Source organism: Struthio camelus, chromosome 1 (genome assembly GCF_040807025.1).
Source record: "Struthio camelus isolate bStrCam1 chromosome 1, bStrCam1.hap1, whole genome shotgun sequence".
Taxonomy (NCBI): domain Eukaryota; kingdom Metazoa; phylum Chordata; class Aves; order Struthioniformes; family Struthionidae; genus Struthio; species Struthio camelus.
The window spans coordinates 33,263,302-33,280,508 of NC_090942.1; the positions used below are offsets into that span (position 1 = coordinate 33,263,302).

General features: G+C 38.0%; 1 protein-coding gene across 6 annotated transcripts in view; it reads left to right on the forward strand.

Moving 5' to 3' along the window:
- Positions 1-17,207, forward strand: part of CNTN1 (contactin 1) — a 260,640-nt gene that overhangs the window by 109,908 nt on the left and 133,525 nt on the right. The window contains exons 1-2 of one of the 6 annotated variants that reach the window (XM_068933505.1): positions 16,128-16,224; positions 16,626-16,678. The exons of 4 other annotated variants lie outside the window; for them this stretch is intronic. The gene's annotated coding sequence lies outside the window, so the exon portion shown is untranslated. Of the gene's footprint in view, positions 1-16,127; positions 16,225-16,625; positions 16,679-17,207 lie in introns of those variants that run through there. One more of the 6 variants, XM_068933528.1, reaches the window with a different exon arrangement.

Genomic DNA, 17,207 nt, shown 5'->3' on the forward strand with positions numbered 1-17,207 from the left:
CATCAGTCTCTTTGGGAAAACATAGGCAAGAGTTCCTTATAGGAAAACACTGAAATCAGAATAACTGGAATCTTTTAACTCTTTAGACCAGTAAAATAATGTGCTTACTTGCTAGAGACCATTATGACAGTGCTCTACAAACTTATGTAACTTGTATCCAACCTGTGTCAAATTCTAACTTGTGTTCTGTGAGGTAGGTTCAGTTATTTTTAGGAACCAGAGTAAGTAGCTGTAAGTAGCTTTCTGTGGAAGGGCTGGAACTGAACTCTTCCTAAACGTGCTTTATTTAAATTTTTAAGTTTGGAAAACTGAGCTGTTTGGAAAATGTTTGTAGTGGGTGATGAGCAGGATTTCATAGTTGCAGGGAAGAGCTGCAGAGCAGTCACAAATCTGGCCAGTCTTTATTCTCTTTCTGGGGCAGAGCATGCTGTTCTCTGCCTTTCTTTGACTGGAAAGCTTCAGGGATGGACATAGGAAGAAGTCCGTTCGGCTGAGGGAGCCAAAGTTCAGCAGGGAAACAGCCAAAGGGCTGGGAACTGGGAGCTGGGCAAAGACCATTTTCCTGTGCCAAATGGAGAGACAGATATCAGCAATGTTTCTTCTCATTTTTACTTTATAGGTCTTTTAGGAAACCTGTTTAAGATCTTAGAGTTACTCAAATTGAACCATTACTTCGACATTCACACTCAGTTTCCTGGGGATAAAACTAACATTGTGTCTGCAGTGACTTTCTGTGGGTGCCAGAGGAAGAGGATATGAGAAGGAGGAAGGGAAATCTCCAAAGGAAAAGTGAGAGCGTCTCCAAACTTGATAGGATCTAACCAGGTAGTGGCTGAGATGCCTGAGATACCTCTGTTTGAGGTATCTTGAGGATTATTGATGTTGGCATGGAATTTGAAGCTCTCCTAAGCAGGTCTGAAGGAGCCTTGTGGTCATGCAATATCTGGATATAATAAGGCTCACTTAGTCAACTTTTCATAATAATTTAAGATCACAGTTGGAGAGTACAGCAGCTTATTGATAGTGTTGACTGGGATTTGATGCTATTGATCAGATATTTGGATAGCAGAATCACATTTATCTGAATTGAGATTTGACCAGGCAACCCAAACCATCATTTGTTGTATGATTATTGCATCTCACATAACTCAGAAACTTCAAAAGAAAGATCAATCTGAGCAGAAACAATAGAGCAGAACATGTCAGAGGAACCATGCTGCTTCCCTGCACCATGGCTCATGGGGCTCAGTATAAACTGGCAAGAGCAGCCTCAACATAATATATTGGTTGTTTCCTCCCACAACAGAGGTTTCAGATTATCCAGCAACCCTATTGCCAGTGCAGCAATGCTAAGCCTTGCATAGGAGCTATACCTTAACTATTTGTGCATTGCATGCAGCTCAAGAACCTCGCACTGGCTACTACTACTGATGCTATAGCTGCTAATCTATTCTCTTGCCTGTAGTAACACCATAAATTGAGAGTATGCAGGTTTTCTTGTGGACAATATGACAATTTCTGATGGTAATCTGCATAAATAAAAGCTTTTTATATCTTAGGATCCAGAGAAATCTCCATCTGACTCTTTAAGCAATCCTTTTTTCTCTCTTGAACCATTTCATGGCAAAGAAGGGAGGGAGAAGGGTAAAAGATCTGGACTTGTAGGTCATTGCTGTATTCATAACAAATGTACTTAAACATCTATCATTTTGCACTTTTCTGTATTTATTGGCGGTGACATGGAGTTGTGTCCATATAGAAATTGTTCCAAATTTGTGTTTCATGAATATTTTTTCACTATATAAGAGCTCAGGAATTCCTATTACTAAATTTGTGATGGTAATGTAGCACTGTATTGATTGTAGTGGCACGCGTAGAATTACTTAGGCACTTTTTTTAATTATTGATTTTATATTCATCTTGAAGCAGTGAAAATACTGTAGTGGAAAATAACTATGTAGTTCTACTACTGTACCAGAATAAAAGAATTCTTTTCCCGATTGCGTTCAAATGCTTTATCTTTTGTCAGAAATGCACACTGCAGAGGAATTAGGGGTGCTGTACTATCTGCCTTTCAGAGCTCCAACCCTGATTGTTCCTTTCTGTTCTTGCTGTTCTCCTACCTGATTTGAGACATGCCATTGAAAGGTATCTGCTGAAGAAAGAAGAGTGGACATGCATGTTGCTTGTGTTAGAGGAATGCCTATTAGTTACTACTCTTATCTTGTCCCACTCATGAAAGTTTCTGAAGTCATCTTTGTGACTAAGTCAGTGCAGCTGAGGTGTGTGAACTCCAGTTGTGGTGATGCCTTTTTTCCTCCCTCTTACACCACTCTTACTAGCTAAGTGCTCCATGCATTCCAGCAGGCTAAATGTGGGCTGATTCCGTTCAACTTGCTGTGACAGGGAAGAAAAAAAGATTCTTCCTATCTATCCACCCTGCTGTGGGAATGGAAAGATGCTCCAGCAAGGGTTGCTAATTCAGCAAGAAGAGCTGAGACCTCAGTTCCTTGGTGAATTTATCTTTCCTTCTTCCTTCCTCCTCGTCTCTTAAACCCTAGTCTGTGCAACAACTGTCGTTAGCCCAGAGGCCTGTGAGCTGGTCTCCTGATATATTGAGAAAGGCTTAGAGAGGAAGGAAATCCAAACTGGAAGCTATTTATCTCTTGCTTCTGTTGGTAGAGGTGCTGCAGTAATCCCTTACTCTAAATGTTCTGTCATCCTTGCAACCGGCTAGCTATATAGAAAGCTAGCTCTCTCCTTGGTCTCTCTTTCCTCTGCTTCCCTGTTTCAAGGGCCAAATAGGGTTGTTTCACCTCACTCCCAAAGGACATTAACAGCATTGGTGTTGGGAGCGCAAGCACTTCACCTCTGCTTTTCCCCAGAAAATTTCGACACTTGAGGCTGAACCCTTCATTGTCTTATTAGGCAGCTCCAAAACAGTGGGGAAGAACATTATCCCCATCACTTCTCTCTCTCTTCCTCTTAGCCAGCAGAGCTGCTCTAAAACCTGCAGGTAGGTTACTCATCAGAAAAGTTAAACATAGCTAACTGATAATTTGACAACCAGTGGCACAACACTGTCCTGTATATTTTTCCTTCATGATTTAGGTGCTAAGCAACACAGAAAAGTCCTGAAAGATAAATTTAGCATTCAGTATATTTTGACCTCCCTAGGTTTTCTCATTTAGTATATGAAGTTGTAGTTTATTGATTATTCCATAAATATGAGGGCAAGAACAGGTTCTCGTCCTGGTGGGAAAGTCAGTCAAGCGTCAATATTTACAGTTCTTGAAAGGATAATATTACATATCATTGTCAATGATGACAAGACTGCAGTACTTCTGAGCAAACTTTTCTAAAAAATGTATATCCTTTTATGATCCTAGCAACCCATTTTGGTCAGAGACCAGAACACAAGCCTCTTTCTTAATAATATTCCATTAGTAGATATTTCTATCTGCCATGAAAAGGATACTTTTCCTTTTATGCACTGAGCTTGTGCTAGTTCTCTTAGCCGGATGTGTTCTGTACCTGCAGAGGTGAGGGCAGGATCTGTCTCAGAAATTGTAGCTCACTGCTGAATGCAACACTGTGAATTCAGCCTTTTCCAACTGTACTTTGGGTAAGTCCTCTGGATTTGTTCCGTTCCCCAATCTAGGCTAACACTGATAGTAGCAGAATATGTATATATCTCTATTTGTGTTTCACAAAAGATATAATTTTAATGTTCGCGCATGTTTGGTGTACTGCAGTAGGTGCATTGTCTAGGTGACTAAGTTTCTGGCTCTTGCGCGCAGTAGCACTTTGCTCATGAATTTTACCCGTATAGAGCAGGTAATTCTCATTTCACTTTTAGAATGTGGTAGTTGCCACCTACCTATATGTAATAAGCACCCTAAAAAAAAGTCTACTTGATTCATCATGTATCATTTTTTATATTCCGTTTGCTTATAACCTAGTCTGTTATCAGTTCTCTGGTATTGCTAAGAAGAGCAATACCTGATGTAACATTACAGCAAATAATTCTCGCATAGGAAAAGGAAGAATTTTCATATGAAATTTAATATCCAGACTCTTGAAAACATATAAAAAAGTATAGATGCTGAGTACGATTCTTCAGCCTTGGAAAGAGCTATCTAGGGGAGTGAGGGGAGAGATATGATAGAGTTTTATTAAATTATGAAGGTCATGCACAAGGTGAACAGAGAATGACTGTTCACTGTTTCTCATAGTGATTTCATTTGAAGCTCCCTCATTCTTTCATGAGAAAATGTTCAGAATGAACAAAAAATATATTTTTCTATGTAATGAACGGTTAAACTGTTGGTTTTATTGCTACAGGATGTGTGAGTCCAAAATGTTTCAGATGGTCTCAAATTTGCAGAAGAGCAATCCCTCAAAAGCTATTAAGCAGAAGGGTACTACCTCTGATTCAGAAAGTCCCTGAATCACAAAGCTCTGGAAGACGAGAGAGTGTTTGGAGGACACATCATGCTTATATCCTCCTGGTCTCATTCTCTTGGGCACTGCCAGAGGCAGGATATCAGGCCAGATGCACCATCATCTTAACCAGTGTAGTTCTTAGATTTTAAGGTATGGCTGGCACCAAAGGTGTGGTTGGCAGTTGAAAAAGCTCCCATATGTAGTACTGTGAAGGCTCTGGACAGTATAGCTGCCCCATATGTGGGTGATCACAGGCTGCTGGAACTTAGCCAGACCCCTCAGGATTTTCTGGGTTACACCACAAGCCAAGGCTACAGCCCAGAATCAGGAAGTTTCTGTCCCCGGCCATTGCTATAGTTTCATCACAGGAATCATACCTTCTGCCACCTATTCAGTGGAATTAAAATGTAAATTCTTTTTTTTTTTTCTTTTGACACTTTGCTGTAAAGTTATAGATTTTAGAATAAGCAAAAAATACCTTTAGATGTTGCAGGTTCTATAAAATAAATGAACATGTATTCACACAGTGGATCAAATAAAAAAAGCAAATTGGCACAGAAACACACATGCACACGTGGCAGTATCATATTTATATATACTAGAGGAATCATAATAAAACTATATCAAGCATAGCATACTGAGACAGGGGAATCTCCCTCCTTCTTCCTCCTCCTGCCAAACATCTGCTGCTCTATACCTCCATTTGGGACACATTTAAAAATGAAACAGACTACATTAATTTTCACCTGAAGTGCAATCAGTAATGAGCTAACATATTGAAGAAGGAGATGTCAGATAGTTGGGTCTACCATCTGGCTTAAAATATAAACCTTTTATGTGTTATTTGCGTGAGAAAGCTCTGCCTGGGCAACAGCAACCAGGAATCTACTGGTGGCCTGGTAATCATCCAGACCACAATACATTTTTTTAATGGGCTTTTGTGGAGAAAAAAGAAAATCATAATTTTCAAAGGCCAGTAAAGAGCCTTTTCCAAGAACTGCATCCAAGTGAACGTTTAGTATTATTCAGAGTAACGATAAAATTGGGTTACTTTGCTGTTATGCTTCCTATAGTATGTTTCATCTAGCTCATCTTCTTAGAAAAATAAACTTACAAACTGTTTACTTGCCTTACCTTCATGTGATGCCCAGCACTGACCTGTCACATGGCAGTTTGAGCAAGAGTGGCTACAGTGCAGAGTGGTGCTGTAACATAATGCAAGGCCATAAGGAAGGCCGTACTGAGTCAGACCTTGTCAAGCGTCCTGCCCTTGACAGAAGCTACCAGCAAATGCTTCTCCTGCTTCCCCTTCCAAGCTTGCAGCATTGCTCATCCAGGGCCTGCAGATGGACCATGGTGTTTAATAGCCACTGATTAGCCTGCCCACCAGAAATTTATCTAATCTCTGTTTGAACTGGTTTGTCTCTTCAAATGCTCATGAAAGTGTTTTTGGGAAAATCATCTCTCTCCTTGTAATATGAGCTCTTCTTCAGCCTGGGAGTTTAGACAATCAAGTCAAAACTTCCTCAAAGAAAGTAAGTATGAGGATAAAAGAGTTTATAAACTGAAATATGTGCCTTCACACAGAAACTTCATTCTGTTAACTGCCGATATGTGTATTGGGTGCTATTATATGTTTCCTCTTTATTCCCCACTGTGACAATGAATGCTGTGCGTCAGTACATTTCAAGGTGACTCTTTTAGAATATTCTCTTTTATTGTATCTGCTGTGACTGCAGAGTTTTCACAGGTGACTTTTTTTCCCCTGTTTCTAGTGTGCATCTGGTGATGAATTACAGAATTCTGTATACTGTCAGCTATTAATAGTAAAATCCATTAAAAAGAAAAGGAGAAATAAATTTATGTTGTTCGTTTCTATACTTGCCATGTTTATTTTCTTTCTCAGCCTAACGGAAGTACATACAATTGAGGCCTATTTAAAGTTTATTGTTCTGCATTAATTATTCATTTTTTAAATTTTATAATAATGGAAGGTTTGCTTTGTTGATAAAATTGGACTTAGAAAAGAGGAGATGTGTTCCTGCTTTTGCCGTAGGGTTTTTTACAACCTTGGAAAAAACACTAGAGACAGCTTTTTCAGGGAAGTAAGGATCTAAGGATTTCCTTAGCCTAATTTCTGTGTACATCCAAACCTTTCACTTAAATTAAATGAAATTTCAACCCAAATCTCTGATGAAGCTATTCCCTTGAGCAGATAACAGCAGAAGTGCTCAAACTACCGGCAAAATGAGAATGCAGCAGCTGAGGTTACAGCAGGTTATCAACTGCTAAACTAGTCACAGTGCTAATCCAGTTGCCTGATGCTGTGAATCAAGTCTTTTGATGTAACAGCGATGCAGCTGTGCAGTACAATCACTCTTTTTTGAGGTAGGCTACAGCGTGTGGAGTAAATACAATGAATTAGCTTTGCAGTGAAATCAGAAAGGTGAAGCATTTTGCTTTACCTGAGTAAAGCCGTGTTTCATGTGGGAGTAACAATGCTTCTTTCTTCCCGTATTTATTTGTCTGGCTTATTTAGAATGTAAGTTTTTTGGGGGCAGCAGCTTTCTCTACTACGTTTTTATTGTAGCAAGAATAACAGCTTTTAGCCTTGGTTGAAATCTTAAGACTAATATAGGACAGGTGATAGCAATGGCTATGAATTTAATGACTTCCTTCAGCAGTGGAAGATATCAGAATTCTTTTAGTGAATATTCTGTATGTCTTTACCGATATTTATGGCTATATGGAGCTCATGTTATGCTCACAGGAGTCTGGCAATGGCTCCACTCACAATACCTAATTATTCAGAGCGATTTGTGCAGTAGTGCCTGTAACAGAACAGACATGATGGAGTGTATAAGTATAGGTTAAAGTGCAGCTGTTCATGGAAGCCAGAAGAACATGGAATAAGTAAAAGGGGTCACAGAACAAGAGTAGAAGAGGCAATGTCTTTGGGACAACAGACTGAGACGTGGGATTTCTGTGATGAATTGAGCCTACCTCAGCTTCGAAATGAGGGTTAAGCTTTAAGGTTTGGACATTTGTACTGTTTTGATCTGATTTCTGTCTTCCTATAAGTAAATAGCTAATGCTTTAATTTGAAAGAAGTCTTACTGAATCAAGTTATTTTCATCTAGTAGCTACAGGCCAGATTTGCAGCTTGCAAACTCAATTAGACATGCTGTGGAGTCATAGCTGGCAAACAGGTATGTGCAGTGATGCAGACCACAAATGAATGAATGAGTGAATGCAACCAGGGACAGAAGCCATCAGAGATTCTGACATGGCTGAAATCTGACATGGTTAAAGTCCTATTTATTCTGTCACCATATAATACTCCTGGGTATGATTTTTAGTGAACAAAAACACAGTTCACCTTCAAGTTGTGTTTATTTAATTTACTTTTTTGAAAGTAATATGACTATATGATAGTAATATCATGTGACTATATGATAGTAATATATGATAGTAATATACTAATATGACTAAATATACCATTTTAAAATGTAAATGTCTTACAGGCAAAAGTAAAGTTTGACGCAGATTGATTTTCAGTCACTCTGTTCTTCAGAATGTGAAAAATAAGCAATTTTTAGTCAGATTTCATTGGTGTTTTGTAACAGATGAAAACAGCCTACGAAATAGAAATATATGAATGTTTTTCTTTCACAACTCAGAAATGATTCAAGTAGGAAGACAATTTGTTAATTTTAAAATTAACTCTATCAGTTTTATGTAAATTCAATTTAGAACTTTAAAAGAATTTTGAGATTTTTAATGTTTTCTCTGTCACCTGTTATAGAAATCATTTTTACTGTATCAGCATTCATATAATGTTGATCAGTATATGTAAAGATAATATACTCTATTGATTTGTGTAAGTTGATTATGATGAGGCTAAGAACTAAATCTTTAAAGCTCTGTACTGAGAATCATAATCTGTGCTATGTAAACTTCTTTGGATGCATAGTTAATCAAACTTGGATTGACTTCAGATTCAGCAAACAGTTTTCTCCCCTCTCCTAAAAAGAGGTTAAAGGAAGAAAGATATGCACTATGCTTCCCTTAGTTATCTTCACCTCCAGCATGTAGTTTTTAAATGATATTTAGGTTATAAATTCAGCTGTTTTTAATAAAAAAGTTAAGCATTGAAATTAAAATGGAATGCTTTCTTTAAGGATCAAGCAAAATACTTGGTTTGGTCTGAAAAATTTGTTATTGTTTTGGTGGAGAAGTAAATAACTAAAAATATTATTTGCTCAATTCTAATTATACTTTTTGGAAGAGGAATAGCTGTATATCAACTAGTTAGCAACCTCTGCTCATGAACCATCAGTTAACTACTTTGCAGGGGCCTAGTATGCCACCTAGATAAATTTTCAGAATTTATGCTACTATTGTCTGTCTCATTCTCTATATTTAAGATAAATTTAGTTCCTTAGAAGGTGTTCCAACAGTGTGACTGAGTCCATATACCTTATATTGCACCAGAATTTCTCAATATAATTCTTATATTGAGAAAACAACCAGAAATATTAAGCTGAAAGTAGGCATGTTTGTACAACTCCTTTTTCCTTTGTCATCAGGTAATCCTGATTATGCTGAATCTGGTGGGAATTTTTTCTAGAAAAGCATTTCTTTATGGCTATGCCTGCACCTTATTAACGTATGCCAAAAGTGTGTCCTGTGGCCGCAAAAGGCCTATGCAGCCTATGCAGGAGAAGCAGGACAACAGCCATGGGAAAGGTTTGCAACAGAAATCCAGGCGATGTATAGCTCCAAAATTTAGAAGACAATTTCTGTACTTTTTTGGTAGCTCCCTGGACTGGTCCTCTCACATTAAAATTCTTTATGAAAACACCCAGAGGTGGACGTTACCGACTTTCCTGTGTCCTCTGTTCCCCATCTACAAGTTTTAGTGTGGAAGTGCACAGTCAGGTTCTCATGTTAATATTTCGTTAAGCTTATTCGAAAAATGATAGCATTACGTTTCATTATGGCATGAAAAATTTCCCTAAGCTTCTCGAACCTTTGAGGCATGACAAGCTAATCTTAATCTAAAGTCAAGCAGCTCCATATAATTACTTGTACAGCAGGTAAGGCTAGAGTTTAATGCAGTGATCTGGAAAACAGCAGGTGCCTGTGTAAGGGCTTAAGGTAGTCAAAGCTCAGAAACATAAACTCTACTGTATTCAAAATGATGTTGGTTTATTTTTTGATTCATTTTTTAGAACATGATGTTTTCTGGTGCTTTATTAGTAGTAGATTTATTTAAAAATTCTGCAACCTTGTTCATAAATATCTCTTTTTTTTTTTTTCAAATTAGTTGTTTAGTCCAACTTTGAAGGGTCCAGAATTGTGCTCCCTGATGGCTATAAATTTCCTTCTAGGCAAAGCTGGTTTATTTTTTTAAAAACCCCTGAATCTTATATTTTTCTTAAGAGTTATCTATAATTGAAGTGTGATTTCTAGCAACTGGCCCTGTTCTCATTCAAGAGCCTATGCCAGGATGCCTTTTATCATATGCCCAGGGCTGGAAATTTTGCTACTATCTGAATTTTTAACTTCCACCACACACTAAACTGAAGACTCCTAGGGTGGCATGCCCAAACATCAAACCAGCTCTTTCAGCTTCTTCTCTCACATAGTACCACTGTCCTCAGACACTCCTGATGTTTTGTGGTTATAGTTAATTTTTAGTGCAGTTTGGGGCAGCCCAACATGTTTGGTTGGGCTTTCTCTCTAAGAGAGTCTCTCTGTCTAAGAGAGACTTTCTGTAAGTCGCTTCATTGCTCTTCTGTCCCAGCTGCTTTGTTGTCACATGGAAGCCTACAGGGCAGTTTACTTGGGATAACACGTCTTTAAATATTCCACTTAAGAAAAATGTTAAGTGACCTTTCAGTCCCACCTTTATTTTTCCAGGCTAGAAGTAACTCTGCTGAAGTCCTTAGAGTTCTATCAGTATAAAATTAGCATCTCTTCTTGCCTTTGCGTTTCATCCTCCCAGGCCTTAGGCATCGTGAAGTCATTTATTCTTAAGCACAAGCAGGGATAAGTCTGGCCCTTGCTTGCTACTATCCCGGTGTGAGGAGATGGGAGAGCAGGGGATGAAATGCTCCATGGTAATCTCAGATCAACAAAATGTCCTTAAAATGATTGCGTCAACTAGAGTATTTGTCACGCTAAGTCTGAGTTAATGTCGGTAAAGCATGGCATTGGATGCTTCCTGTTGAGACTTCGATTGAGGTTCAGCTGTCGCCAGTGACATCAGGCATATCAGTGAAGCTGCTTGTGTGAACCTATCTGCTGTCTGCTGGCTCTGAAAGACTGTCAGGCAGGATTCGTGACAAACAGAAAAAGAAACATCTGGTGGAGCACAGTCCGCAGCAGTCTGTTCTGTCACAGTTCTGGGGTTCAAGGCAGGGGGTGCTGGAAAGTGCCTTCTGGCCACAGAGGCAGAGAAGAATTAAAATCCAGGAGGCTACACATTTCTCTGGAAGCTCCAATTTTAAGATAAATCTTAAAGCCTCTTGTTTTATTCCTTCAGAACTGAGCAAGATCAGATAGTTGGTCGTGTTTGTGCCAAAGCCTTAAGCCACACAGTACTGGCTGCTTTTTCTGTTTCAGTTTGCTTGCCTCAAATGTAGGTACAAATAAGTGAAGCCTGTAGAAAGCTAGTGGTAAGAAATGAAATTCCTTTTAATCTTTGAGCCAATTATTATTAGAATTTACTTAGAATAATAGATTATGAATATAGGATTAGGAACATGAATGGGAGATGATTCAATTTAATTTTTTCTTGATTCTGAGAAAAAAAATCTGTCTGGTGAGGACCAGAAGAGGTTGCAAGGGTGGACATGAGGTGGGATAAATCACACCACATAGATTAAGCTTACTCTGTATTTCAGTTTTGAAAAGAACAACAAGGCACTGAAGACAAAAACTGAAAATGAGCTTGCATACTTTTTTAACACACGTTTGTCTTTAAACATTTCCTTTTTGACAGTAGTTCTAGAAACTCTGAATTGCTGTGGTCAGAAAGGCTTTTTTTGTGATAACATGTATGCCTAATTAAACATTAATAGAAATATTCCTTTATGGTACTGAAGCAAATTAGTTTATTGATCAGGCTTAAAATAATGAATAACCAATGAATCAGAATCAGAATAGGTGAAGCACTCAGTTAATTGTCTTTATTTTTATATTCATTTTCTAGGATTGTGTTAATAATGTGTGAAGATGCACTGAGAGTTTAGGGACTTTGCCATCATTTTGTGCATTACTTCTTTTTAATGAACTGTTCTGAGATTTATTTGATTTTTTTAAAAAAAGAAATTCCAAGGGCTGTAAAATTCTCTTGAGATGTAGTAGCACAATCATTAGAAATGGAATTATTTCATCATGTGTTACACAAATCAGAGCAGTTTACAGAAGAGTTTTTTAGCTACATCAGCTAAACTGCTCGGGGTCCATAATGAAAAAAGAAAAACCTTTGATAAATTTTAAATCATGAGTAAAAAAATATTTTAAAGACCTTTAAGTGAGTTTCTTTAGCAAGTCCCAGTGTAGAAGAGGGAGGAAAATTAATCTGTCATTGAAAGTGTTGTTTAAAAAACAGCCATTGAAAATAGTATGATGAGCCAAATCCAGCTGGCCTTGCTCAAGCAGATTCATTGGATCTCATATGCAACAGACAATACACCTGTGCGGTGTCACAGGCAGAAGATAAGGAATGGGAAGGACAGGAGTAAAGAGAAATTTAATTCTAAATAAATGAAAACATTACGGTACAGCTGCCAGATACTGCGTAAAGGAGTAGGATGAGGGCAGAAAAGAGCTTTAGGCTTTCAGAATCTCCTCCAGTCCGTCTGTTTTCTATGAATATTAGTTGGTACTCGGCCATGAGGCGTTTAGCTTACGTGTACGCTAGACCTCACAAAAAAGCAGAGCAGTATGCAAAAGCTAGGTTGCCCTCCCTCTTGGTGTGGGTAATAAAACCAAGTGGAGTTCCAGGTTACCGTGGTTACGGTGCTTTTGGGAGTCAGAGCGCTCCGGTTAGCGGGGGCAATGTAGATATAGTCTATGCGGTTTGATCATCTTCATTCGTACAGTGCATTTCAAGACATGTCTATTCCCTGCTGTACTCCGTGTATAGATTCGGTAGGTGCACATCCAGAACTGCTGCATCACAAGACTGCGGACTTATACTGCCGCCAGTGCTGTCAGAGCCTAAATGATTATATGCAAATAGGTGTTTAGATGAGGATGCCTTCCTCTCTGATCTCGAGTTATACAGTGCATCAGTGTATTATTCATGAAATTGCAGCCTATACGGGTTATAAATCGCTCATAACAGTAATCTGTGCAGATTTTTGATCCTAAAACTTTGGGAAATTAAAAATGTTATGGAACTTAAATAACTCAAAATTATACCTTCTTTAAAATTATAACTTAAAGATTCATTTTCTGTATAACACACAAATCTGTGTGGCACTCTGTGCCATAACCACATAGTAAAATATATTACCAGTCATTAGAAAAATGATAGACTAGAAGAAATTTTGAATACCAAATGCAAGCCTTGCAAAGACGGCTGTCTTTGAGATAAAGATAAATAAATTTGCTCTGTCACCCTTAGACCTTTAGAGATTCAAACACTGTGTGTGAGATTGTATTTGTATCATTTGTAACTAAAATAAACAAGAAACTTTCCTGGGCATCTGAAGTTAGCCTCTGAACTCTGTAAATTAAATAAAAGCAATCAAGCTTTCAAAAGCGCTGATAAACTAATTTCAATCAACTTCAAATGGATATGCAGATGCACAGTGTTTAAATGCAGGCCATTTTTATTTAAGTCTATATATGAGTTTAAAACCTACCTTTAAGAACGCCTGTTTACAAAAAACACGAGCTGCAAGTTATACCTGAAACTGGATCATTCATGAACGAGCTGCAAGTTATACCTGAAATTGTATCATTCATGAGCTCTATTATTGGGGTTATACTACAGGGATATGTATAGGGATGTATATAAAAACACATACACAGACACACAAATGCACCCCCCCACACACACATATATATGTATGTGTATATACACACATATGTACATGTTCCCATTTTGCCAGCCCTGCTGTTTCCTTTCACTAATTATTTTCTGAAACAATCCCTTCTTAAGGCAGAGGTTTTTGGCTCTGGTCTTTATTTAAATCTGAGATAAGTTTGTCATTCTTTGATATCAGGAAACTGAAAAACATATTTTTCTCTTAGAAAAGTGTGGTGTCTATAACTGCTTCCACAGCTGGAACAATAGGTTTGAAATTGCACGAGGAGTGGGCTGTTACCAGAGGAAATGACTTTCAATGTCATGGTAAAAATTGATTTCATTTGATTGACTTACTGGCTTTGAAATTACATGAGTGAACAGCACTCTCTTTGTGCTCCAACAGACAAAATATGTACCTTAAAAAGATATTGTCCATATGTGACTAGTTTCATTGTAAAATATGTACTAAAGGCATGCCTAGGCTTAATCAGGGGCGAACTGTGCACCTACAAATAAGTATCATGCAACCAGAGAATAATTACAGTTGTTTTACAGTATATGGTACTATTTGAGACACTGTATGTGGTCATCATTATTGCTATTTTAATGCAGAAGTACTCAGAGTTCCCTGATATAATCCTAACTTAATTATTCTCAGCTCTATACTTTCTTTCACGGGGAGCTCATGTAATCAAAGATATGTTAACAGGATGGAGTTTCTGGGAGTTGAGGGTATGCTGCACACTCAACATTTTGTCATGATCCTAGAAGTTTAGATCTATGATGAGTATACAAGTGTGGATTGAGTTAAGTTGCTTTTGACATTTTAGCGTAGAGTGACTAGTTGGAGAAGACAAAAACATTCTTTGTTCAAAGGAAATGATCTGTCTCTGGAAAAAAGTCTCTGGAGGACAGTCTTCAGGAGTTTTCACAGTTTTCAGGAGAAAGAAGTAAATTCCATTGTGATTGTGACTAAACTGAGATGCCTGGTTGTCCTAACTTTGCCTAACATTAGTATATGAATATTTTACTGTGTGTCAACTGTGTGTCACTATAGCTCAGCTGTGGCTTTACTATTAAAGGAATAATGGTATTAAAAATGTATCTTAATGCATCTTAATGCGTTTGTATTAATTTGTTATGGTAAGTTTATTAGAAATACTATAAATGAATTATGGTGTATCAAACCAATTAATATGCTCAGTAGTGTTTCTCAACTTACTGATTTTGAGCACATGAGGACTGCATTAGATTTTGAGCAGCTTTTACAAAGCTACAGCGTTTTCTGGGTGATGTTTCCAAATACTGGAAAGAACTATTTAAAAAAATCAAAATATCTTTTAAATTATTAATTGCAGCATTAGTGCAATTATAAGCGTAAAACTTAAGAGAAAAACAATAAAAATAAATTATTTTGATTTACTTTTCTTCTCCCTTTTCCTGCTTGGGGCATAGGAGCAACTGTAATTACTGTATGCAAGTGTTTACACTTGCCAAGGAGAAGCTAAATACGTGTAGTTGACAGCAACAACTCTTTTTCTCAAATGAGGAGAAGGAGTATTTGCACTTATATTTAGTAATTGCAGCCAATTTTCACTTCCCAATCTGCAGCAAGTGGTCTTGCTATTGCTAGCAGTGAAAGATAGCTATTCCCTTGCTTGGGGAACAGCAGACAGATGAATACAAAAGAAGGTTGAGCTTGCAGAAATCAGAAAAACCATATCCTTAATGAGGAAGCAGAAGCTAATATCTCAATGATCTCAATAATATATCTCTCTGTATGGATTCTGCATTTGCCCTTTGCCTTAGGTGGTATCCTGTATCCTAGAGGCTATGTGGAAAAAAAAAAAATCCGAAGAATGTGAACCATAGGTAGAGACAGGACGTGGGTTATGTGTTATATTCTACGCAGTTTTGGGAATAACAAGATGGTAGTATTTCCTCTTTAATGCTCTCTCAGATTGCAGACCAGTAAGAATGTAGATTTTGGCTTAGCTGTACAAGTTTGATAATGGAAGACATATGAGCTGGACACCCTTTTATTCAGGGAATAAAGAAGGTGTAAGAATTTCTCCTCACTGTGGGTTATCCCTTTGCCGTTCCCGGCTGTGCTGCCAGTGCATCTGCCATTCCCAGCAGTGGTACTGTCAGAAGAGAGCAAGAGGTGCCAATGCCACAGCACAGGAGCAAGAGGCAGAATTAATGGGAACACTGAGATCTAGTCTGCTCCTGAGAACTGCTGTGTCACATCACAGGGGTTCATAGCAGTAAGGAGGTAAGGCAGGAGAATAAGAAATGAGGCAGGTACAGTAGTGAACAAGTCTTTTCCTGCCCATCTTTCATCAATTAGCAGCTTTAAGGCATTGTGAGCCAGAGGTTGTATCTGAACAGTTGTTTTCCATAACCATCAGAAGACCAAATGCCCACTTATACTGTTGGCCTATTCAACATTCACTGACAACAAGCTCTCCGATTATGTATTTCTTTTAATCCAGTGCGTGATGATATCACTGGTTGTATTGCAAGAAATACTGTATATCTCTTTTCATTTTCTCTAGATCGTTCACAAGGCTATAGACCTTTTATGAAATAAGGAGACCAGGTTATGCAGTGCTTGCATGGAAGACATCCCATACCTCTAGTCCTCCTTTTCCATCATCTCTGTAATTTCTCAGATTTTGCTTTTCCTTTTGAGAATGAATGAACATAATGGCAGCTGTTCAAAAAAGGTGGGCACAGCACAGACTTACTTACACAGTAGTATAATGACTTTTTTTTGTCCTCAGCTCCTTTCATAATAATTCCTGAATTAGAACATCAGTCTTTGAGGCTAAATGTAAGCCGAGAACAGTTGTTTTGAGTTCAGCTTCACTGTGTAAATCAGTTAGACTTACTGGGAGAGATAATAGTTTGTACTTGTGGTGGAAGTAATTAAAAAATTCTGAGATCACTCATTCTTATGGGAAAGAGGGCCAATTTATTGCCTCAAGAATGTGGTGGGGCTTTCTAGGAGCTGGCTGGGAATTTATGATAGCTCCAAATTAGTTATTATGATAACTAATATCCCTATTGAGTCCAAGATTTTAGTGTATATGTTCTAGTTCTGAGGCTTATCTTTTTTTTTTTGTAGATCACCTCGGATGAAGAACACAGATATCAGAAAGGGAGAACTTGTTTTGTGAGGTGTGTTTTCCCTCTGGTAGTTAGATATTTCTGTCCTTTATCAACTGGCCCTATGAGTTTGTTCTGGTGCCTAACAGTTCCTTAGTTTTAGCTTCCTAGATGCATGCGATAAGAGCATTTCTGACACATTGTACTGAGTGTATATTACATTCTGGAGATGCAGCGGATGGGTTTATTTCTTTTTGGTATTTGTGAAGATGGTCGTCAAGCTTTGCATTTGCTGCCCTGTCACGAGCTGGTTCCATCGGGAGTGTTTGTTTGTGTAAGGAGAATCTGTTCCTAATGATAAGCTTAGCGGAGCTGAGGGACTGCTTGAGAAATAGGAGCAGATATTCTGGAAAGAATACACGAGGTAAGATCTTTTTCCATGTAGGCTGTCATTTTTAAATGATTTGTCTGTAGAGCTTCCCTGTGAAGGCTGTGTGTGGCATCTTTGGATATATGACACTGAAGTTTCTTTCTCTATCAAAGCTAATTGGCACATGGCATTCAGAAAACTCATCTGAAGCTGTCCATTAAAGTTAGCATA